General features: G+C 39.2%; 1 long non-coding RNA gene across 1 annotated transcript in view; it reads left to right on the top strand.

Moving 5' to 3' along the window:
- The first annotated feature begins 1,108 nt into the window (after positions 1-1,108).
- Positions 1,109-24,791, top strand: part of LOC141971437 (uncharacterized) — a 75,748-nt gene continuing 52,065 nt past the window's right edge. Inside the window, exons 1-2 of the long non-coding RNA XR_012635280.1 lie at positions 1,109-1,164; positions 21,251-21,362. This is a non-coding gene — a long non-coding RNA (uncharacterized LOC141971437). The remainder of the gene's footprint in view (positions 1,165-21,250; positions 21,363-24,791) is intronic.

Genomic DNA, 24,791 nt, shown 5'->3' on the forward strand with positions numbered 1-24,791 from the left:
TGTTTTCTCTGTAGGTGTTTATGTTAAGGTCTGTAGGAGTGCTATGTGTTCCCCTGCTCTTGAATACTAATCATTAAATCTTCTATTATGGAAAAGAAAGGAAGAAAAATGTCCTATTTTATTTAGTTTTTCTTCCCCTTTCTTTTAGCGCAAGTTCAGGACAGCATTGGGAATTTGTAGTGGCACAATATTTTAGTTTGCTTTTTTGTTGCAGACTTATTTTTCCATTAAATATAGATTTTAAGGCATTTCATAAAACTGGTAAAATAATAATTTATTTTGTTTATGAGAATATCTGGTAGAAGTCTGAATAGTAAACCAGAAGGTATCAGGAAGGAATATAAATGACGAAGAGAGATATTTTAATAACTTGGAGAACTGCTGTTGTCTTAGTGTAAGGTAAATTCTCCCTTCACAAATACAAGCTACTGTAGTTATGGACTTGTTGGCCCTTACTAAGGAGTCTAATGAGTCTTTCAGATGCAAATAATATAGGCAAGGGCTCTCAATAATGGATCTTCTGGATTCTTACAGCCTCCCCTAAAGAAGCAATAATTGAAAACACCAATGCTCCCTGGCTGAGTAAGCTGGCAAACAAAAACAGTGAAGAGGAGGCTTGTGAAAACCTGTATCTGGAAGAGCACCTAAATATACCTCTGAACATTAAATTAATCAGTGGTTGCAGAGCTGAGCTGGAGAGTTCTGATACAGGTTTTGCTGGACTCTAGTTTAGCCCTTTAGGTGCTGAATGGCATCTGGTCTAACAAAGTCTAAATATGATCTTTGATTACCTATAAAATCATCATCACAGATTATATTAATGATTCTTCTTCCAGCTGGTGAGGAAGAGAAAGAATACAGCACAAGAGAATAAAAGATCGTTGGGTTTTTTATGCCTATCTGAAAAGGAATTAGGATGTTTTAACAAGAAGGGGGAAAGAACTGAATCAGTCTTTCTGAAAAATATAAATGTAGTATAATAAAAAAGAATGACTAAAACCTAGGGAAATTCTTTGCTTGATAGACTCTTGTTAAAAGATGGATTTATCTAAGCCCAGGCCTCATATTAGGTTTATTTTCAATACAGGGGTGCAAGTCCAAAAGGAAGAGCAAGTGTGACAAAAGGCTTCCCTTGGGTATGCCAGACATCATCCCTACATGTAGGTAAGTGGTATTTTAATTAGTAGGCAGTGTGTGTCAGCAATGTAACAAAATGCTACAAGCAAATGCCCATCAGTATAAGCATAGATGCAATGTGTGCTTACAGTTTATTTATACTATCATTACAATGATGATGTGTGTATATACAATGGAAACTATAATTTATCCCTCAAAGATAATTGTATAGAGTAGGTTTGAAGGATAAGAACAAGGTTAATTTGAGGAGAGAAAGAACAATATAGATATGAAGTTTTGATCTGTGATTCCAAAAGTTTGTTTATAGTAGGAAATATCATGATGAAGCTGGCTAGACTTGGGACAGCTTTTTGGCTTAAATACTTTTCTTCTGGCCAAAGTGCTTGCTCAAAGGGGGGAACAGCGCTGAACTGAAAATCAGTCTTGGAACAGGAAGCTTAGAGTTTTTGCAAGAGCTCTGTAATCTTTCTTCATAATAGACAAGGAGATGAGTTGCTTGATTACTTGATTGTGAGAAGATTGTTAGTGTGGTTGATTTATATTTACTTCTCAAGTTATGATTGGCCTTGTTGTGGAAATCTGAGTGAGTCTACCCACCAACTTGAAATGTGGAGATTATGCCTTGAGAAATATCAAACACTTGTATTGAGCACATGGAAGAAATAATCTGCCCAACATGATTCTATTATCCTGACACTTTAAATTATCATAACATATGCTCAGCTATAGATCTGGATACATAAATATTGTAGATCTAAAAGTTTTCCAGTATTTTTGTCCTGATGAAAATATCTAAAGCTATGGGGGATGGTACTGGTGAAGTCCAGATGATATCTCAAACTTATGTAGTAGTAGTTGTTCACAGAATCATCTAGGTTGGAAAAGACATGAAGATCATCTAGTCCAACCGTTCACCTAGCACTGACAGTTCCCAACTACACCATATCCCTCAGCGCTATGTCAACCTGACTCTTAAACACCTCCAGGGATGGGGACTCCACCACCACCCTGGGCAGCCCATTCCAACGCCCAACAACCCCTTCTGGAAAGAAATGCTTCCTAATATCTAGTCTGAACGTTCCCTTCTGTGGCTCAACTTGAGGCCATTACCTCTTGTCCTGTCGCTTATTACTTGGTTAAAGAGACTCATCCCCAGCTCTCTACAACCTCCTTTCAGGTAGCTGTAGAGGGCGATGAGGTCTCCCCTCAGCCTCCTCTTCTCCAGACTAAACACCCCCAGTTCCCTCAGCCGCTCCCCGTACGACCTGTGCTCCAGACCCTGCACCAGCTTCGTTGCCCTTCTCTGGACATGCTCGAGTCATTCAATGTCCTTTTTGGAGTGAGGGGCCCAAAACTGAACACAGGAATCGAGGTGCGGCCTCACCAGTGCCGAGTCCAGGGGTCAGATCCCTTCCCTGTCCCTGCTGGCCACGCTATTGCTGACACAAGCCAGGATGCCATTGGCCTTCTTGGCCACCTGGGCACACTGCTGGCTCCTCTTCAGCCGGCTGTCAATCAACCCCCCCAGGTCCCTCTCTGACTGGCAGCTCTCCAGCCACTCCTCCCCAAGCCTGTAGCGCTTCTGGGGGTTGTTGTGGCCCAAGGGCAGCCCCTGGCATTTGGCCTTATTGAAACTCCTCCAGTTGGCCTCAGCCCATGGCTCCAGCCTGTCCAGGTCTCTCTGCAGAGCCTCCCTACCCTCGAGCAGATCAACACTCCCACCCAACTGGGTGTCATCTGCAAACTGACTGAGGGTGCACTCGACCCCCTCGTCTAGATCATCAATAAAGATGTCAAACAGGAGTGGCCCCCAAATCGAGCCCTGGGGGACACCACTCATGACCAGCTACCAACTGGATTTAGCTCCATTCACCACAACTCTTTGGGCCCGGCCATCAGCCAGTTTTTTACCCAGCAAAGCATGCACTCATCCAAGCTACGAGCAGCCAGTTTCGCCAAGAGAATGCTGTGGGAAATGGTTTCAAAGGCCTTGCTAAAGTGAAGGTAAACATCCACAGCCTCTCCCTCATCCAATAAGCATGTTGCCCTGTTGTAGAAGATCAGGTCTGTCAAGCACGGCCTGCCTTTCATGAACCCATGCTGACTGTGCCTGAGCATCTGGTTGTCCCACACGTGTTGTGTGATGTTACTCAGGATGAGCTGCTCCATCAGCTTCCTGGTCACTGAAGTCAAGCTGACAGGCCTGTAATTTCCCAAATCATCTTTACAACCCTTCTTATAGATGGGTGTCACATTGTTCGATTTCCAATTAGTCGGGACCTCCCCGGTCATCCAGGACTGCTGGTAAATGATGGAAAGTGGCTTGGCGAGCACCCAGCCAGCTCCTTCAGCACCCTTGGGTGTATCCCATCTGGTTCCATAGACTTGTGTGTGTCTGTGTGATGCAGCAGGGCACTGACTCTCTCCTCCTGGATTGCAGGGGGGTTGTTCTCCCAGCCTCTGTCTTCTGGCTGAGGAGGCTGGATTCCCTCAGTACAACTAGTCTTGTTATGAAAGACTGAGGCAAAGAAGGCATTAAGCACCTCAGCCTTTTCCTCATCACTCATTGCCATGTTTCCTCCTGCATCTAGCAGGGGATGGAGGCTTTCCCTGGTCTTTCTTTTGCTACTGACATACTTATAGAAACATTTTTTTTTATCTTTGACTGCTGAGGGCAGATTAATTTCCAGCTGGGCTTTAGACATCCTGATTTCTGCCCTGCATAGCCTCGCAGCCTTTTTGTAATCACTGTGAGTCACTAGCCCCTTTTTCCAAAAGCCGTAAACTCTCCTTTTCTCCCTGAGTTGCAGCCAAAGCTCTCTGTTCAGCCAGGGTGGTCTTCTCTGTTGCCGGCTTCTCTTAACAGCACCTGGGGACCGCCTGCTCCTGAGCCATTAACACTTCCTTCTTAAAGAGTGTTCAGCCTTCCTGGACCCCTATACCCTTCAGGATTGTCTCCCAAGGGATCCTGTCAAGCAGTTTCCTAAGCAAGTCAAAACCCTCAGTGTGTCACTGCAAGTGTAACTGAAAGCTCTGCTCTGATGTGGCTGGATGAGGGGATGTATTCTGTTTCCAAGGTTATCCTGATGTAATTTGGAGACACGAATGATCCGCTGAGCAATTGCTGTACGTACAGATACAACTGTCTGATCATGTAGTGAAGGCTTACTCCCATTGTTGATATTCTGAAAAGCAGTAAAGCACAGCTAAAACCATATAGAATATGTTCAAGTTCTTGGTGAGGTATATGGTCTCATTTGGGAGAGTACTCTATCCATGAGATGATATATTCTTGGAGCTGTGCTGTACACTGTCAATATTTGAGGATCCTTTCCCATTAGAAAAACATGAACCATTATGAAGACTATCCCTATTCAAATGAAAGATTCTTCTTAAAGTAGCATTTGTGACTCTGTGGAAGGCAGGAATGACATGTTTGAAACTTTTAGCATCCACACTGAAGTGAGAAACAGCACTTCATCCAGAACCTACTCAGCTGGCAATGGATTTAAAAGGTAGTTTGGCTGATATAGTCCAGACTCTACAACAGAACAGTGAGAAGTATCCAAAGAATGGTCTTGGACCTAAAGTTTGCTGACGATATACTGTGTTGTCAGCAAAAAAACAGATTCGGGAAACAAGTCTTGGGACAAATAAGAAATGCAGAAGGGTATAACCAGCCACCACAGTGCCCTCTTTTCAAAACGGGTAGATAAATTGAAAATAATTGGTAATGAGTGTGTGTGCTTGGTGAGTGAAGGGTAGAGCTGAAGTGAACATGTTTAAAAGGAAGTCTAATCAGGTATCATTGGAGGGGAATAGTGTAGAGTTTAACAGAATAGAAGAGGGGAGGAAAGTGTGAGAGAACATTAGAAATGGACTTCCACTTGCTGACTATTATGGCAAAGCTAAGAGCAGGACTGAAATGTGTAATTCACAGTATGTGCCAATAAAGAAAATGAAGAAAGAAAGAAAAAGTACTAAGGCTCTAGTGAGGGTATACAAACACAATGCTAGTTTTTTGCATTTGCATTTTGCATTTGCAAAAAATTCCTTCCCTTTATAGAGTTGCTTCATGTCCCACAGGTTAGCAGTCCAGAATACCAAATGCCTTATACAGGCCATATGTAGCAGAAGACTCTCCTCTTTGAAGTACATTAGAAATGTAAGCATGTGGAAATGGGTCTGTCTACATCATCTGTTAGGTGCTTAAACATCACTTTCATTACTGATTTAAACTTGGTGACACTCTAGCAAATGGGATTTACAAATGTTGCCACTAAGTTATATAGCTTTTTCAAATTCTTCAGAGGAAGACCACCTCCCACCATGGGCTGGGTACTTCTGAAGTTCACTAGGAAATCTTCTTCAAATTTCAAGCTTTATTTTCCTGTTTCATCAGCTACTTCACATTTTCAAGAAATATGAATGGATGTAGTGGGACAGTATAGTCTGCTGTTCAAGTCAAGGGGATAAACCAGATGCAAATAAAATATAATCAAATATTTTGGGTAAGTTATATTGAAAGACAGGTCTATTCAGGGCTCCTCAGTAGTTGCTTTCTTGGTTTTTCTCTTTTCTTTTTTTTATGTTCTTTCACAAGGAGTCATAAAATATATGTAACTGACTTACTATTGTAGAGACTTTTAAAGAATTTATTATTCATGTGTTTTCGTGGGAAAAGTTTAATCATTAAGGATTAAATTTTTGAACCTGTTGTTCTCTCTTGCATAGGGTCACGGTAACTGTTCACACTGTTTACTGTTTCCTGAGATGATAGCCTATCTTCTGTCGTCAAGGTCTAGAAAGATCTACACTTAAATCAAGTATATGACAAAGAATAATCTTAAGAAAAATGACACTGAACTGCATAAATCTTGATTTCAAATTAGTGTTTGTGGAGGAACGGTATGGTACAGCAGAACTTGATGGCACATGTAATTTTTAATCAATAATGCATTTCTCCTTATGTGCTTATTTCTTCTGAGCAATTGGAGGTTGCATGGGACAGCTGGTGAGAAGAAAGAGGAGTTAAAGGCATACATTACATCTTTGTTTTCCTCTGAGCAAAACAATGAAGTCTGAAACTCCTTAGGTTTTCATGCATATTATCATCATTACATAGTATGTTACAGGTTTTGGATTTTTTTTAACCACTCCGTCTTCTAAAACTTCACTTTCCCCTGCCCAGGGAAAGTAATTAATAAATAAAACCTTAGCACTTAAGAACATTTTTCATCTTTGATGCTGGTAAAGTACATTAAAAAAGGATAGTGAGCATCATTATAAGCATAAGATCTGCTGCAGAAAAAGGTTAAATGGCTTGCCAGAAGGCACACAGAAAAACGGAAGTAGCAGTGGAAGACAACCACCCACAAGTCCAAGGATATTTTCTGTCCCTTAGTCAGTACTGTAGTTCTGAAAGGTAGAAATAAGAAGTACTACACAACTTCTTCTCCGCAAGATGTCTTTTTATAACATGGCTAGGTTTGACTCTCAATGCTCTCCTTCCTGCTTAGATGATACAGTTTCCAATTTTTTTAACTATATGTGACAAGAGGTAACTTTAACATCTATAGAAATTGCTACTTTAAGGAGCTTGCACTGATGTTATTAATAAAAGAAGAATGTGGAAGATCCCACTGTTGAGTCTCATCTTTAACTGTACTCACAACAGTAGACAGTCTCTTCTTAAGCTTAATTGCCATGGAAGAGAATAAAAACATTGGAAAAACTATTTTACCTAACACTTAATGATTTAAAGGAATATTTGCAGACACCTAGGAGAGAGCAGCAAACCAAAGAACAGTAAATAGTTTTTCACTCTGAAGAAATTTTCCTTTCTGCAACAGAGTAATAGTAGGTCCTATGTATCCTGACTTTAAAAGAAGGTTTTGATTGTATTTCATGTGATATCCTCACAATGAAGTAGGGAAGTGAGGTCTAGATGTAAATAAATACAAATTAAATAAAAATTAATAAATAAAAATTAAAAGGTGAAATAAATAAAAATTAAATCTAAATAAAAATTAAAAGGTGAAAACAAACTACTTGGGAAGCCATAGTCTGATAGTTCATCATTCACTATCAAGATGGAAGGCTATTTCAAGAGTTCTACAGTTGCTTGCCCAGCTCCAGGTAGGGAGGGACTGCCAGAGTGGTGGAAGACAGGCCCAGAGCTCAAAATTACTTTGATAAATTGGACAAATGTTCTGCGGAGAAGCAATAAGATTAATGTCAGTAGGGACAATTTCAAGGTGCAAAGTTTAGGTAGGAATAATTGGCCATGAGAAGGCAAGCAAGGGAACAGCCAGGTAACTTGTCTATTGTGTAAGATAAAAGCAGAAGTAAATATCATCATGCTGTTGAAAAACAGAAAAAGATATACCAGGGTGTATCAGCAGGTTTGGTTTGTAAGATACATGCATCTTATAGAACAGGAAGAACCACAACTGGATTACTGTCTTCAGTCTTGGGCACTGCTCTTCAAGACTCATTGAAGAGAGTCCAGAACAGAACAAGGAAAATTAAGAAGTCTGGATAACTTGGCTTGCAGTGTAAAACTACTCAGTTTAAAGAAGAGGAGTCTGATGAGATACATTACATTAATCTTTAAGTATGTCAATGTCTAGCGCACAGAGGAAAAGAATGATCTGTTCCTTGTCTTCATGGCAGATATGACAATAAGTAATGGACTTCATTTTCATTAAGGAACCTTAAACATTAGATAATCTTTCTATCAGGAAGGAAAGTGCAACACTGCAACAGCTGACTTAAGGACACTCCATCGCTGAATGTGTCTCAGGACAGGTTAGTTATCTACTGTGACCCTAAGAGCTGAGGAGGGGCTGGGTAACTCCTGGGACTCTGCTCTGCCCCTAGCTGATGGTTTTGGCATGTGGTATTCTGAACACAAAAGCTTTAACGCCCAAATAGTGCAGGCCCCTAAATAGCATAAGATCTGGGGTTTCAAGCTTTCATAATTTCATTAAAGCACAAAACATTTATAGCTGTTACATCCTTACCAAAAAACGTTAACATTCCAACTGGTTTTATTGATACTTCACTGGGTCTGCAGACAACCTGAAACACCACCGTAGAGGTGTGACTTGTGCAATTTCATCCTGAGTATGGAAGTCTGCTGTCACTCAGAGTAAAAGTCATGTGAGCATTATCTGAGGCACACTTAAGGTCTTGCCTTCGCAAATAATGTAAGTGGGTGAACCAGGTCTTTCTGCACCTGTTTATAATTAGCTTTGTTACAGTATTTCTTTAGTTCACCTTTAGCTTGCTTAAAATGTAGGAAGTATAAGTTAGAATCAAGAGCAGGTAAATTAATGCACTGCTGTTGGAAAGCCTACTGAAGCAAGTATGTCTTTTCCCATTGTCTCAGTGCTGATATGTGACTACATTGGCATGGGTAACTTTCATGTGCTTCTGTGAACTGGATTTGGTACACTAGGTTATTCTTTGCTTTCTTTGGACTTTGGTGTAATCAGGCTAATTTATGTCAGCTGAGAATCTGATGCTTTATTTTTAAAATTTAAACACACATAAAGGGTTCATGTTCTTGGTTTAATCTGCTGGGACACTTGGATTTAGTAAAAAGCTTGTGTAGATATGTCAGCACAACTGGCTACCAGAGCCAGTGGAAAGGGAGGAGGAGGAACATGCAAAGAATGCTTTCAAGAAGTAGATTAACTTTTTGTATACATTTTGATGAGGAATTTTAACATGCAGTTATTACTGAACAAATAAATGGCGAGGTTCTTTCTATTCAGAAGGGAAAATTTTACTAATTTTCACAGATAACCAGTCTGTTTCTGCCAAGTTAACAGGACACTATCAGGACTGTCTTCCCTGGATAGATTTGTTGGTATTCTTTCATTTCTTCAGTGAAACACAGAGGTATTGTCTAAATGAGGATGGAAAGGAAGCTGCTTCTGAGTCAAATTTCTCAAATGAGCATAGTGAGGTGAGTTGCATTGCCAAGATACAATTTGTAGTACATATATCTGACAAGATATTGTTTGTTCCATACTTCTGTTTCAAAGTAGTTGTAATAGTTCTACAGTAGTTCTTTTTCAAATCAGTTAGCATGGAGTTGTTAATGAACAAAGCTGGTCTATTCTATCTAGTATTTTGGCATCCCTGTTCTGTCATTGCATACTGGTTTATCTCCTGCTAGGACAGTCCTCTTCCTTACTTATCTATTTTCTCTCTGTTTAAGCTGAACCAGGATCAGTTTATGTTCAGATAGACTCAGATGCAGGGACAGTAAAACTAGCTTGCTGGGAGCCTTGAATTTCCTTATGTTATCCTATTTCTGGTGAGATGGGGGTTCAGGAAACTCTACAGCAGAAACATTTTTTACATATGTGTGAGTGTAGGCAAGCGCCTATATGTGTATATGTCCCCTACGCTTGCCATCACGCTCAGGCTGTCCATTAGCTTCAGACAAAAACCAAGAGTCTGAGAATTCAGCTTGCTCAGATGTAAAGAAGCAGCCCTCCCCTGTACCTCTAGTATGGACTGTGCTTTCTTCCAGCAGCAAGAAGAACTGGGCAGTGTTTGGTCCTGCGACACCAGTGCTGGGCTGTAGTTCATAGAAGGACAGCAAGTTGGCTGCAGATGGCCTGGATTAGAGCTCTGAGAGGGAGGAGCGATGAAGAAGAAGGAAAACCTGGACTGAGACAACAGGAGAGGGTTGAAAAGAAACATGTTTCTAAAACTCCTTTTTGGGGACTACAAATATTATAACATGTTATGAAGTGCATTTCAAAGTATCAGTGAAGCAACACGCAAGGTATTTCCTGGAGCATTTAATCACATGCGGATTAGATCATTAGCTGTACAAAGGTATCTCATTTTTGCCCTTAAACAAAAGTTAGCATTGCTCTTAGGCAATGAGCTCTAAGGTAGAAAAAAATATTTTGTGGAATAATTCCATGAAAATGCATATCCATATGAAGACATTGTCAGCAATCTTTTCAAAACTCCATTTATTTCACAGTGAACTTTGTGCATGTCTGCAGGGGGTATAAAATGGAAAGGCAGGGAAAACAATTTATTAAAGCCAAACTGCATCAAGCATAGATGCCTTGTCACCCATCAGGCAATGGGGAGTTTTGCCCTTCCACTTACGCCGAACGTCACCATTATGGTTGATAACATAATATATATGGTGCGGAGTTCACTCTAGTCTTCCTAAAGAAACTTTCTCTACTCCCTCTTCTCATTTATTCTGCTAAGAGATGCTTGCAGAAGTGCAGATAAAACTGACAATTGGCCTGATAATTGGTCCTGCTTCTCCCACAACCCAGCACTGAACAGCCGCGTATCAACACACTTGTCTGTAAGCGCCAGTCACTAGCTTCTCAGACTTGCTGGGTGCATAGAGTCAAGGGCAGTGGATCTTCAGGCATGCTAGAAATTAGATAGTGCATGTGGGATCCACCTTGTGTACCTTCAGGTGTCTGTGTTGTGCAGTGCAGGAGTGTAGCACAAGAACAGCAAGCTAGTTTGGGTTTAAATGCCTGTGCTGAAGACGCCTCCATAATCTCCCAACACAGTGACAAGATGATGGTTTTGCCTCTCTGAAAATAAAGCAATGAACCACTGCTGCTTGTTATTGAGCTATTTTCCATGAAATCTGCATCTGAGTGGGCAAGATTTGAGGGAGGAGAAGAAGAAATGAGGAATATTTGACCAGTTCCCAGAAGTCAGAGCAAAGGAAGACCAGGAGTTAATGGGATTTCTTTGAGTTGAGAAATTAAAGGGCTGAGAAGCTAGCAGGAAAGTTTCTGTCCACTTATCTCCGTGGGAAGAAGGGAAAACTGTGGCAACACAACAGACCATGTCCCTTACGTGGAGGTGGGGCAGGAATGCATATGAGAGTCTCTCTTGCTATAGAGTGGGAGCGTATTTGGCTGCCTACTTGAACCTGGGACATGCTATGATAGCTGATAGATAGGGTGGGCAGGCAACTTTATAGAAAGAAATGCTCTGTCACACTTCTTCCTCATCTTCCCCATGCCTCTGGCATGGGATAGCAGCTGTATGTAATTCCTCCTCTGGTTTTGGACGGCCTAAGGAGCTGTTCTCAGGGAGGCTACCCTTTCCTAAGCCCAAACGGTCCTGTGCCACTGTTAGTGATATTGCAAAGAAATCAAGAGCAGTGGCCCAAGAATCTTGCTTCAGTCCTCCAACCCAGCTTTTTGCCACAGGCTGAGCAGGTACAGCAAAATGTAACATCATGTGGCTGTAGACTAAACCCTTCTTATTTTACACAGGTTTTGTTGTTTTGTTTTTTTTTTTTTTTTGTGGTTTTTTTTTGGTTTTTTTTTTTTTAGTGAATAAACTGCCACACTGCAGTCTCACACAGTTTTTATTTCATTTTTGAGTTATGAATTTATACATTTGTATAGTTTTTATTTCAATAATAAAACCAGTTAGGCACTTTACACTTGCAAAAACAAAGCCTCTTTTTATTTTTAGATCATAGTATTTTCATAGTGGGGCTTCTGTGTAGCACAGTTGATAATCCTATATGTCAACTCATACTTAATTTTCCTTCTTGTTTGTGGACAAAGCTTTAAAAAAGGAGTAATAAGAAAATATTCTTATGTTAAACAGTAGGAGAGAACTTTTCTTGACATTCTGAAAAAAACCCTTGAAATATTCATGTTGTGTTGCATAGACTGCCCATGAAATATGCATGAAAAATTATACAACATACAAGAAAAAACACATACCACTGGAAATTGGATTCTTTAATTTAAAAGACAAGTCTTTATCTAGCAAGTAAAACAAGAATATAGTAAGAGCTAGATGCGACCCTAGTAACTGTCATTTTGGAGAAGGCTGACTACTGGCTGCTTCTGTCTTTGCAAACCTGACTGAACCCGTGCCTTCCAGCCACCAGAGAGCTGCTTTCTCATGCTTCCACAGGTGTTATGTAATATATAACACGCACTTAAAATACCAGGTGAAGACATTGCTTAGCAAGCACTAGCCCGGTTGTGAAAGAGCATCAGCTTCACTTCCATCAGCCATGTGTAATTGCTGACAGTTAAAACATTCTGTTGAATATCCAATTGTCCAATAAAAGTAATTATCAGTCAGGATAGCATCTGATAGGTAACTTCCCCCAGAATAATGAGCATAATAGCTATACTTCTGCCATGCTTTCAAAACGTACGTCATGGAAAAGATTATCCTGCACATTTAGGACAAATCCTTCCCAGAACTGCAGGAACAGCAGCAGAGTGAGAGTACAAGTGATCCCTTGATCATTCAAACGCATGTGGCTTCTTTTACCCCCAAATGCCATCCTAGTTGTTATTAATCATTAGCCTATGACTAGCCTTTGATAAGAGAGATGTGTTTCCATTAGAAGTGCTTGTCAGCATAGATGATAAGGCATGTCAATCTCTAGGAGACTACTGATGAGTCTGCACAAAAAGTGATTCCCAAATTACACCAAGACAAACAATGGTATCTATGATCATGTTCTTTGTACAGTTGTCCTCCATCCTCTGAGCTCACACATTTTCTAACCTACTGGTTGATCTAGAAAGGCCCACACTGACAGGATGAATTCAACCCTCTTCAGTTTAATTAAGAAAGGCCAGATATTCTCACCTGTCTACTACCATGGACAATAATAATGGTCTCATGGCAGATGTCCCATGCTGATATTTCCTGGTCTTTCCTAACTTCTATTACTCTAGCTGATGGATGAATCTTTGTGTTTTGCTGAATGTTGCCAAGCAGAGCAGCTTTGCTGACCATCTGCAGCTGGCCCTGAACTTTGGGCAGTGGCTCTGGGAGACATTATCCCAAGGAACCCTCCTCCACCCATGTTTGTGTCTTGTTCCCTTGTTGTGGCTGCAGATGGGTCATCCACTCCTCTGTGACCAAGCTCTGGCTTGGTTTTGGCAGGCTGGCATTCTGCAGCTGCCCTGGGCCCTGGCAAAGTACCAAATATACCTCCAGATTCCCTTGTATTGGTAACCAAAAATGTGATATGCAGCACCAGTTTCACTTGAGTAGATGGTCTGGGTAGGGGTACTGCCAGCATGGGAAGATGAGATGGATTATGGATGGCATGGTGAAAGAAGAATCAGGGGAACTGGTATATATCTGGGTTTTGTTAGTGTGGTTTGCAGTGTACTTCACATGAAATTCTGCAATGCTAATGGGCTGGTAGGGGGAAAAGGACATGGAATATCAAGAAAATCCCCACAAATATGGAAGGAATTATTTGCACTGTAGATGTGAGCCAGCTGGCTGTGTGGCCATGGCTGCAGCCTAACATTAAATATGCAGCAGTTACTGAGCTGCAGCTCGCTGTGAATGATATACCTCCCTATTATCCCTTCTTGTGTAGACAAGGCCATAAAAAAAAAAAAAAAAAGGAAAGGAAAGAAAAGCTGAGCTGAGTGTACAGTCTACTTAAATGCTTTCAGAAGAATGCATGGCAGTCTGTTTTGGGCTTCAAAGATATTTTTCTATTTAAAAATTAGATTTTTTCTCTTATGTTTCAATCAAGAAAAATTGTATTAAGTTAAGACATATGCAGGCAATTACAGCCTCCGTTCTAGATGTCTTGAGATACATACCTACAACAGAATATGAAAGTTTACCATGTTTAGGTGCAAGTTGCAGTCCCCTGTGCATAATTAAAGTATTTTCCCTATGATAAAGAAAATTGAGAACTGAAGAATATATATCTCTTATTCTACTTAATTGATTTATTTGTGGACCAAGACATTGCTTAGATTAAGAAAATGATGTATGAAATTTATCTTAGGATCTTTTTATGGGAAAAAGTATTTTTTAAAAAGATTATACAGTGCAATGACATGGTTTTATATAGTGCTATTATAGTTAGACTCATTCTGAATATGGAGCTGTAGTTGTGGGAGAAAATAATAAGACCAAGGGAGAAGATGATATGAGCTTTCAGGGAAATTTTTTCATTTTGTGGTTTTGGTTTTTTTCTTTGTAAAAAGTTCAACCATCACCATGATGCATTATGACAGTATGTGATCTATTTTCTAAAATTTCAGTAGATCTTAAGATCACATCTGTCTTAATGTCACACATCTGTCTGAAATGCTTTATTTTTCTCTTGATAAAGGTAATGGTTAAATTTAGGAAGGGGAGGAATTCTATTTTTCATTTTTTCCCATGGCCAACATTTTATACATAACCAATTTCAGTGGCTCCCTATTTGTATTTGGCTTTTTGTTTGTTTGTTTGGTTGTTTTGGTTTTGGGTTTTTTTGTTGTTTTTTAATTTAAAATTACTACTACTGGCATGCTTCTGGCTGTAATAGGGAATATATATACCTATACCAATATCATTATTAATTTTAAAAATTCGTAGAACTCAAAAGCATATGTGATAATTGAAACTACTGAAAAAGTTTCAGTTTGAAATAAGTAAATATTTGTGGGGGAACTTCCAATCAGCTGATAGTTATCTGGTTCTTACACTGAAATGTAAATAAATTGCCTGAAGGCAATGATATTAATACCCTGTTTAACCCATGCTGCTTCACACAGACCCAGGCCAGTGCCTTTCTTATGGCAGGACACCACAGCTGAAGGCAAAGGCAGGCAGGAAAGGAGGCAGAACCAGCTGAGCAGGGCTTGCAGTGGACAGGTGCAGTCAGGAATGTATGGACAGGAGTTTGCAGAGGAACATTTCAAAGGTGGCATACAGCATAAAAGCCAGCCATGCTCTCACCAAGCTCATCCCTAGCCCTTGCTGTCTTAGTGGGGTCAGAAGCCAACTGAGCAGCTCTTCTGTCACCTCATGTTAGGGTCCACCACTAAGTGCAATCATGCAATTGCAGATGCTCAGCTCCATTGAATAACCGTGGAATTTGTGACACCCTTCTCACCATCTTTCCTCAAAGCAAGCAAACACTTTGGTGTTGATATAATTGCTATTAGCATCAGTGACGGTGTGGGTGCTGTGTAAGTATGTAGTCAAGACTTGGTAGCTTTATTAGGGTCAAATCTCCGATCAGATTTTAAAAGACTGACCAATTAAACAGCTCTTTTCTTTATAAAATGTGTTGTGTACATGTATAATAAATTCTGCTCTTAAAATGTCAAACCTAGCTTACTCGGTGTTTAGTAGTTTCTTGCTATTATTGCTACGTAATATCAGAATTATGGCAGGACAAGTGCTGGCAACAACATTTTGTTTCCACTTGCGTAATTGTAGGAGTCATAAATTGGTGGAAAAATATATTAGTTTTTTTTTCTCTCAAGGGAAGATCTTTCCTAATGTCCCGTCTAAAAAATCTATGGCAAGGTTCCTAATGATTTCAGAGGAAACTAGATGGGGCCCTTATGAACCTCTTAAAAAATTCCTTTAAAATGTTTTTAATATGTATCTGTTTTGATAATGCTCCTTCTGATAACTTTTATCTTGACTGGAAATAAGCATTTTAAATTATTCTGTATGAAATTAAGATTATTGTAGACAATATAAATTGGATGGTTTCACCATTCCTCTATCAGTAGATATGTCTTTTCCCTAGATCTATGATTTTTTCAAAAAAATTTATCCCTCTTTCCCTCCTAGTTCACCTCTCTTTTTTTCTGTTGCATTGAATACTTATTGGCTCATAAATTTTCACTGTATGTGTTCTGTCAAAAACTCACCCCTTTCTTAAATTACAAAGTAAGAAAACCAACTAAATCTGTGACTGTCATGTCAGGTTAATAGACAGGGATATATAATCTGTAGACTGGAATAGTACCTCTATTTTACAGTTTAACATCGAGACAATAATATGATCAGTAGCTGCCTATGGTTTAGGCTATGGTGAGGCATGGATATTTATTCCATATACCTGAAGCATGTGAAGACTTAATGGAGCCCCTAATTACTCTCCCACCTCTTGCTGCACACTAAATGCAACAATTTCAAAAGACTATGACTGTAAGAAAGGAAAGTCAGGAAAGAAACACAATGTAGGTAAGTAAAGAAAAGAGGCTAATTCTAGGCAATTTAACATAGATCTTGTGGTCTGATGAAAAAAGATGAGCCTTGTTCCCTTTTCTTTCCTTATATGAAGTAGTCATAATAAGAGATGAAAACCTGATATTTCTCCTAGCTTGGGATATACAAAGCCATATATATAGTCTTCTGGGCTTTGAGTGTGAGTATAAATTCTTTTGTTAACCTGAGACAGGTAAAGCCACTAATTACATGGACGAAAAAAAATCACAGGCAGTGAAAGATGAAATGCAAAAAACTGACTTGTAGATCAGGCTAAAATGTAGTTGGATGCTCTTTGAAACATGTCTACCTGGTGTTAGGTTTAAGGCATTAGTTTGGCATAAGACACTGAATTGGTCCTTTGCTATATGGCAGGTGAAATTGGTCAGAAGAAGGCACTTTCTCTGCTGTAACCCTGGATCAAGTGCCAGATGAGTGGGTTGCCTGGATTGTGTCTGACCATGGGAGCCTTTGCTAAGCACAAGACAACCTCTGTCCTTATCTCTGAATGGGACTGAGAATCAAAGAGCAAGTGCTTCAGCTGCTGGTGCCTCTGCTGTGGGCTAAGGAGAGATGTAGGATGCTTGGCTGAAGAATTTCAGGAAATAGTTCTACCAAAGGTTTTAAAGGAACCTAAATTTTCATGGTGTTACCATAACTAGGAGGCTGAGGGTCAAGCCCTACTTCTGATTATATTTCAACAGTCAGTCCAAAAGAACTCCAGTGTAAATACTAATTAGGTTCTTGCTCTCTGATGCTCTCCGTACAATACCTAGGTCTTTATCTTCAGCTTTTGTTGCCTTCTGACTGGACTTTCGTTATTTTTGTTTGTCTTCGATGTTGAATACACTAGGACAGAGAAATTATTTATAGAACTAGGTACTATACCTGCATGGTTGTAATTCTTGTCAATTTGCTTGCTTGGGGTTTTTTTTAGTACTGAACTGTCCAGACATTAATTCAGTGTTCTGAGCACAAAATGATTACTTGAACTTCAAACATATTTGCACAGTTCAAGTCAAATGAATGTTAGATTTGCAAGACTATTAAAACAAATTTTTTAAAGTGTAATATTCAATGGTTATATATTAGATTATATTGGATTATTTACTATATGTCTCCAAAAGAGATCTCTATTACAGAATAGTAAGCTTCACTTCTAATTTTCTTTTAACACACGGAAAACACAAATTGAAGCAACTAGTCTCTCAGTTCATGGTTTCCTGTTATATTCCATGATACCATGGATATAAGACCAGTTTGTTAATGGTGGGAATAAGAACTTGGTTAAAAATTATAATATAAGACAGAGTGCCAAATTCTGTACTAAGACAACTAAGTAAAGGCCCTGCTGTTGTTTACAGGATCTGAGGGAGGGCTATTGAACCATTCAGCTCAATGGGACTTCATGTAAGTACAACTCTGCCCCCATGTGGATATCAACATAGCTTTAACGCTCACACTGCCTCTTCAGAGGTGCCCAGACCCCAAAACTCTTGCTGGTTTCAGTGAAGGTGGGCCTATGACTGAAAATTTATGCTCTGAGGAGCCCTTCAGGCATAGACTTGTCTCTGTGCTCTGGATGCAGCTAAAACACAGGAGGCATACAAAGAGATATAGGGTTTTTCTTTTTTTTTTTTTTTTAAATGACTGTGCTTGCTTTCCACTTTAGATGCAGATGCTAGTGTTCTTCTTATTTAACCAAATTGCTTTTTTCCTCTAACTCACCCTATACTTTCAACAGCTTCTGCTTCATTTCTTAATAATAGCCCAGCTGCCTCTTGTTTTTCTGTCTTTGTTGATGCATTACCTAGCTATGCCTCCTGAGAGTTTGCTTGCTGAGGCTTTGTAATACCCAATGGAAACAGTTTTAGGGAATATATCACTTGACAGAGCAACACCTATTTAGCTTCCATTCCATATCACTGAAAGTGCCCTTTGAACAACTTAAGCTTAAAAATAAATTTAGAAGCAGAGAGTGTGACATTAAGTTAAAGAGTGAAACAAGATCTTGCCCTGGAATTCAAAAATAAGTATAAAGAGAAATTCAGTGGGTGCTGTGACTGTCTCTTTAACAACAAAGTGAGGATGAGATGACCCCCCCTTACACCCTTGATGTGCATGACTCTAGTATCAAGTTCCAAAGTGTACTCCCCTTACCTTGACATCTGTGGCTGGATGAAAATAGCAGTTGAGGTTTTGACTGAAAAACCCTCCAAATTGGAGCACTGTAGGAATGATGTTAGCAAAATCTCAAATCTATCGTGAACTATCCTACACTGCTGTCTTTCAAAGGCCTTTTATATAAGTAAAGAGCAAAAAAGCTGTGAGCATTTGGAAAATCTTGCCTGCAGAGCAATTTCTGTTCCTACTACAAAGAAGGGGAGGAAGAAACCCCCTTCCCTTCAGACTTGAGAGCCTAAAGGGAGCTTGATTAAAGTAAATCAAAAGGAGAAATATGATTAAGTGGTAAGATAAATTAAATATTTCTCTATGTTTAATAGAACAAATGTCTTCGTTGTTGACTTGCAAACTTTCCTCCTGTATGGTCTTGTGTCCATATAAAACTATTGAATTTCCAAATATAAATAGATAACTATTGGCAGCGTTCTGGTATGCTTTTTTTATCCCTAGCCTAACAAGTGAGCAGCAGTGAATATGTGTGAGTTTTTCTTAGTGAGCCCGGAGGGACTTGTTCACTGGGGTTTCAAACTCTTAGCAGTTTTGCTGATGTTTCTCCAAAGAGGGCTATCTAAAGTACAAAAGGGCCTATGGATTTGGCTTAGAGCAGAACTGATTTCCTTCCCTGGTTTGTTCACAAAGACGTTGTTCTTGCTTCCACTGAAGTAATTACAAAGTTCATACAGATTCCTGGGAGAGCAGGATTGGGTCTCAATGTAACCATCTGTCTGCAGTCATGTGTGAGGCCTGGTTTGAGCACGCCGTGCTGCTCGGGCATGGTAATGAACACGCTGTAGGTGGGTTTATCAGCATGGTGGTGAATGGGGCCCTGCATATAAGTAAGTCATCCCTTTGACTTGGAACAAGCAAAATTTACTTCCATATTCTTGTCTGGGTGATTTTGGATGGAGATGACTACAGATCAAGAAAAAAAAAGAGGGGGAAAGCGATAAAACATGCAGATGTTTTGGCTATCTTGGGTGAATGGAAGGCAAAAGAAATCTCTCAGATATGGACACCAGCCCCCATTTTACACATCAGAAAGTGTCATTTATTGGGCTGTTAGCCGCTATGGATAGACGTGCTCTCATTTGCAAATTTAAGGTCTGTTGAGGACCTGGAAAGGAGAGGAGAAAAATGATACCTTACATCTGTACCTTCAAGTTTTAAACAAAATACTTCTGAGGTACTGAAATCTAAACCCAGTAACTATTTGAAACTCAAAGAAGACAGAAAGTCAAATAAACTCTTTATACTGTGAAATTTAGGAGAATTAGAAATTAGAAATTAGAAATTTAACATTCCAGGTGAAGAAATGTAGAATGAAGTCTGGTGCTCTGGCATGAAGGGAAATTGAGGTTGATTTTTTTTTTTTAAGCCCCCAAAAAATCAGTGCAAGTGGAATTGTGATCATGCCAACCAGAAGACTACATTTAAATGTGTAGGCCTATTTTTACTTAGATCTCCCCTGATGGTCAAATAGTTACAAAACTATTTTTTTCTGGTCCACTGTAGCTCAGTAGACTCTACTAGTCCTTCTAGAAGCAATAGTCGAAACTCTGTGACAAAAATGGTCATCAATCAATGTACCTGTCCTATCTATTTTTTCATTTCTTTCAGTTGTTGTTTACTACCCCAGAGAACAACAATTTGAATGGTTAAGGACCTGGAGTGGTTAGAATGAAATGAGAATTTCTTTAGTGCTAAGCTATTGGTAACATTTGCAGTAAAGACTGGTCGATGTCATGATTTAGACTGTAAGGGTAGAAGTCTTCTGCAGTAGATGCTGTTTGTATTATGTTAACAGAGACAATATGTTTTGTTAGTGATGGCTTTGGAAACAGCAAGTTGACCAAAAAGGATTTGGGCTTGTATGCTTCAGTCATCCATGCACACTGAGAATGTTCCTCACAGTAGTTCCAACTACTTTTTAAAAAAGCTTAACCATTCATTGGCCAGATCCTGACACTTCATATTATCTAGTTTCTCAGCTTTAAAGAAACGGTGGCAGATGATATCTCTTTACCAATAGTTTATAAGTAGTGAATTGTATGTTATGTTCTGTGAAGAATGTCATGGGGCAGTAAAGAAATTTGCTTCCCAGTGTCTTGTGACAGTGTGCTGGACCAGGTGAAATTGCTTACTGGATTGTGGAAAACTTGGAGTCATTTTGAGAGTACTTTGCAGTAATTTTGAGAGCAATCTTGGAGTCATTTTGAGAGAGAGCTTTTTAATACCTGTGTGTCCCAGCATCTTCAAGATAGAGGTATAAAGCAGAAGGGATGTTCCTCAAAAAATACAAATCCAGCCAAGTCCAGAGAAAGTGGGAAGAAACATTTTTTCTAAATCTGCCTCTGTGGAGGTTGTTACAACTAAACAAACCACTGAAAGTAAGCCTGAGGTAAAGGGCGCGCCCTGCAGAGGAATCATGACAACAGAGATCTCTTTTTCAAATGCTTTAATTTCAATTTCTTATGCTGTAGACATTGAAAATCTTTTTGGTATGGGGATTTTTGCTTATGGTTTGAGGAATTCCTTTAATAAAAAAAACAACAGCATGCACTTCTGATTTGCCCCATGATCCCATCATAAAAATTATCAACCTCCTCCCACTATTTGCTACTATACTGACAAATTTTAACTGGAAATCTTGTGCTCAACAGAACATGCTGGAATCTGGTTGCTGCTCAGCATATGTGCTTTGTGTAAGCTATGAGGCTGCATAGGTCCTTATCTGGTCCTTCTCAAGAACACTGGTATGGCAAACAGTGTAATGAAATTACTTCATGTATCAAGAAAAGTTGTGAAAGATGGAAATTTGGGGAAAGAAGGTGTGAGGGTTGCTTTCATATTCTTTCCTTTTGTTATCTGTTCATGTCTAATTTTTCCCTTCTGTTCTCTTTTCCAGTAATCACACAGAGCTGAGGAACCTGCCAGAGGTGATCTGTGTTGAAGCTCTGTCACACAAGCTTCTGCAGCATGTAACTGGTTGTGCAGGTGGTTGAGAGAACCATACAAAGGTAACAAGCACACAGTTTTCTTCCCCAAATATATCTATTAACAATCCAAGATAATTAAGCTACTACAGAATATTAAGTGCTTATAGATACCCTGACATCAGCCTCCGAAATGCACTGCATTGCTGTGCAGACCTGCATGTGTCCAGCGACGGAAGTGAACAACGGTTTTGAGGCTTTGTTATCTGCAGTCTGGGTATCCTCTGTCCTGAGATTCATCTGTTTTGTGACCATACTTCTTGTTCTTCTTTGAGAAACAGTCAATTTGCAACCTCTTCCCTTCTTTCTGTAAAGATACCACCTACTTATTCACAGAGAACCTCTGGTTGTCCAAAGAAAGTTTCTCATCTTGAAGGTATGGTTTATTTTGTGATATCTCTGTTGTAGATGTAGGCTCAGTGTTAGTTTAGAAATGTGAAAGCACATCCTATGACACTGAAGCATTCAAGACTTCCGGTTTTTTGCAGAAATGAAAAGTCAGCAAATCTTTCAATAGTGCCACTCTGGAATCCAACAGGGTATAGCAAAATCTGTAAGTCTTTTAAATCTATATGCTTTATTATTTTAAAAACATTTTCTGACTGTCTTATGGGTTAAGAATGATGAGGTCTAGCTGTGGAACGCCCAATCTGTACTTTACTGCTAAGTGCCCAATAAACAGCTCATCAAATGAGAGTCACTGTGAAATGCATTTTCACTAGATTTATTAAATGAGTGAAGGCTTCTGTCTGACTGTAGTAACTCTCATTAAGGCTATCTTAGAGAAGGGAGAGTACTAATCTAGAATAGTTATATCTATACCTTTTCCAGCTATTATAAACCAACTCTAAGCCTACTTTGTGTCAGGGTATCCTTTCCTTCACTGTTTTCACAGGAAGTTTTTCTCCATTTGGTCTGTACTTTGACAAATGCACCAACTTCAGAGTGTAATTTTTTCCTTTTCTTACCTCTTCTATTTGATTTTCTTTAAATTCCTACATGGCTTTTGTTGATCTTTTAAATAAAATAGTAGAATTACTCCATCTTCATGTGGTTAAAAAAGCCTGCCTTTCACACTGAAAGCTTCTCTTCTAAGTTACTAATAGAAGAAAGAAATATGCTGATCCAACCACCTTATTTGAATAACTATGATCACTTCCTGGAATTCATTTGCCTGGAGCTTGGATAATTTATCTTCAACTGGACATGCTCTTCCTCTGCTTCTCACATGGTTTATTTCACCCTTTTTGCTTCCATGCCATCAGAAGCTGTAGCTTCATGTACATCCTCTAGGACACAGTATAAGTGTTATTTGGAGGAAACAGCATACTCACAGTTTAGGGGTTGCTAGGAGTATAAGGTATCTTCTTTGGTTTTTGAGGGCCTTTTGGCAAAACTCTATTAATACAGCCAACCTTTCCAAAATCTTTTTTAACTCGCAGATGCACAATTATATCTTCATTGCATATTCATTTACTGCTTACAACTATACATACTTAAAGCAAAGTGATGTGCAATATTTCCCATTTGTTAGATTTTTGTATTATGTAAAGTTACGTCAAGAGTGTGTCATCATGATATGAAGCATGAGATGGTTGGGTTTCTACAGCCCTTCTATGAGTTCCTATAAATTTCTGTTTTTCCTGGATGATATCTTCAAATTCCTCAGTTCTAGTCCTCTACCTCTCTTTAAATTCAATCTTGTTGCAGTTCAGAATATTGTGATTATTCAGTAATTGTTAACTAAATGGCTTATCAGCCCCGTTGAAGATTTGTTCTCTTCTTCTGATAAAATTTTCATTCCGTCTCTCTCTGATTATCCATACGCTGAATTCCACACTTAAATTGGAAGACAAAAAAGGCTAAACATTGTAAGCCCTCAATTTTATCTGTTTATTTGACTGAAGTACAAGATGATATTTTTGAGCATCAGACTTATTTGGGAATTGTGTTCAGCCTAAAATCCATAAATAACCACTGCCTTTTTTTGGCTAATGACCAGTCCATCTCAGTTGGTGCACCCATACTCTCACGTGCCTATACTGTGCACGTGATGATCCTTTCAGCTCTTATCCACTGTATCTTGGCTTGTATTATTGCCTTACCATGTGCCTCTCCATATGGTGCTGCTTGTGGTTTGAAATGGATTAACTGCATGCTTTTTGCTTTTGATTTATTTCACTGAAACTGAGGGGAAGCCAAAATACAGAAACTAGTATTTCTAAAGCCCATTGTTTATTTCCCGTGAATACCGGCTTGAATACATGAATTACTTTGAGGAATGATTAAATCTGGGTCTTCCAGTAGCCTTGTTCAATCTTCCAACTGGAGTTAAATGGAGAAAGACTTCTTTCTTAAAACAAACACCTTCCCCTGCAAATCCCAAGGTCTTTTACCTACCCTACACATTTGCAGATGAGTTCTTAACTCCTGCGTCTCATGTACTCAGTAAACAATCAAATAATCCCTGCTTTGTGGTCTTCACTAATCACTCAAAAACAGTGAGTCCTCAAGAAGTGTTTCTTTTCTGAACAGTTAGAAACTTAACATCAAATATTGTTGTATAGTGCAAGGCTTTATAATTGGTATCCCTTTGCTGGGACACTCTCTTACAAGTGCAAGTCTTGATCATTTGGGCTTCATAACTCTATAATAATATTCTAGAGAGATAACTTAGCTAATAGTAATGGTTATCGTATTCTTTACTGTACCATCTCTAAAGGGATCACCCATCAACTTGATGTAACCCTAAATCTGTGGCAAAATCATCTTCAAACATAAGGCTAAAATAACAGGTTTTGGTGACTATTGTACTGTAGGTACTGCAGACTGATATACCATCATTGACAGTTACATAAAGACATCCTGCTGGATTGTTAACAAGGGATTAAAACAGAATAGCTTTCCAACTTTTGATCAGAAAACATGTGTCTTTATCCTGATATTTTGGGGTTTGGGTTTTTTGGGGGTTTGTTTTTTTTTTATTAATAAATAAAGAGAAAGAAGGATTATTATATTTTTGTAGGGCAATTTGCACTGTATGTTGGAAGCTCTGAGAGTAGGTCTGTCTGATTTCTCTGTTAGCAGTTATTCATGAGGTTTCACCAGTAGCAACACTGACTTCTGGTAGTTTATAGAGAGCTTATTTTTGAAAGTACAGTGCCTGCTTGGGGTCTCCTACAGCAGTCTGATGCTCTGTCAGAAATACATAATCCAAGATTTTAGGCAACAGCAGAAAAGTGGGTTGAGAATAGGAAGAAATGAGGTGTACCTGGGGTGATTCTGCCTTCCCCTGGCAAATCTTGTCCACCTTTCAATTCTTCTTGCCTTTGCTGGGAGATTGATTATTTGAAATTCAGAGGAAGAAAATGGAGAATAGGGCCAAAAAAACTTATTAATGATTTAGGGCCAGACACCCCCCACCCCAAGTCCTGCTTTGTAGTGGGAAACACT

The sequence above is a fragment of the Athene noctua genome, chromosome 1 (genome assembly GCF_965140245.1).
Source record: "Athene noctua chromosome 1, bAthNoc1.hap1.1, whole genome shotgun sequence".
Taxonomy (NCBI): domain Eukaryota; kingdom Metazoa; phylum Chordata; class Aves; order Strigiformes; family Strigidae; genus Athene; species Athene noctua.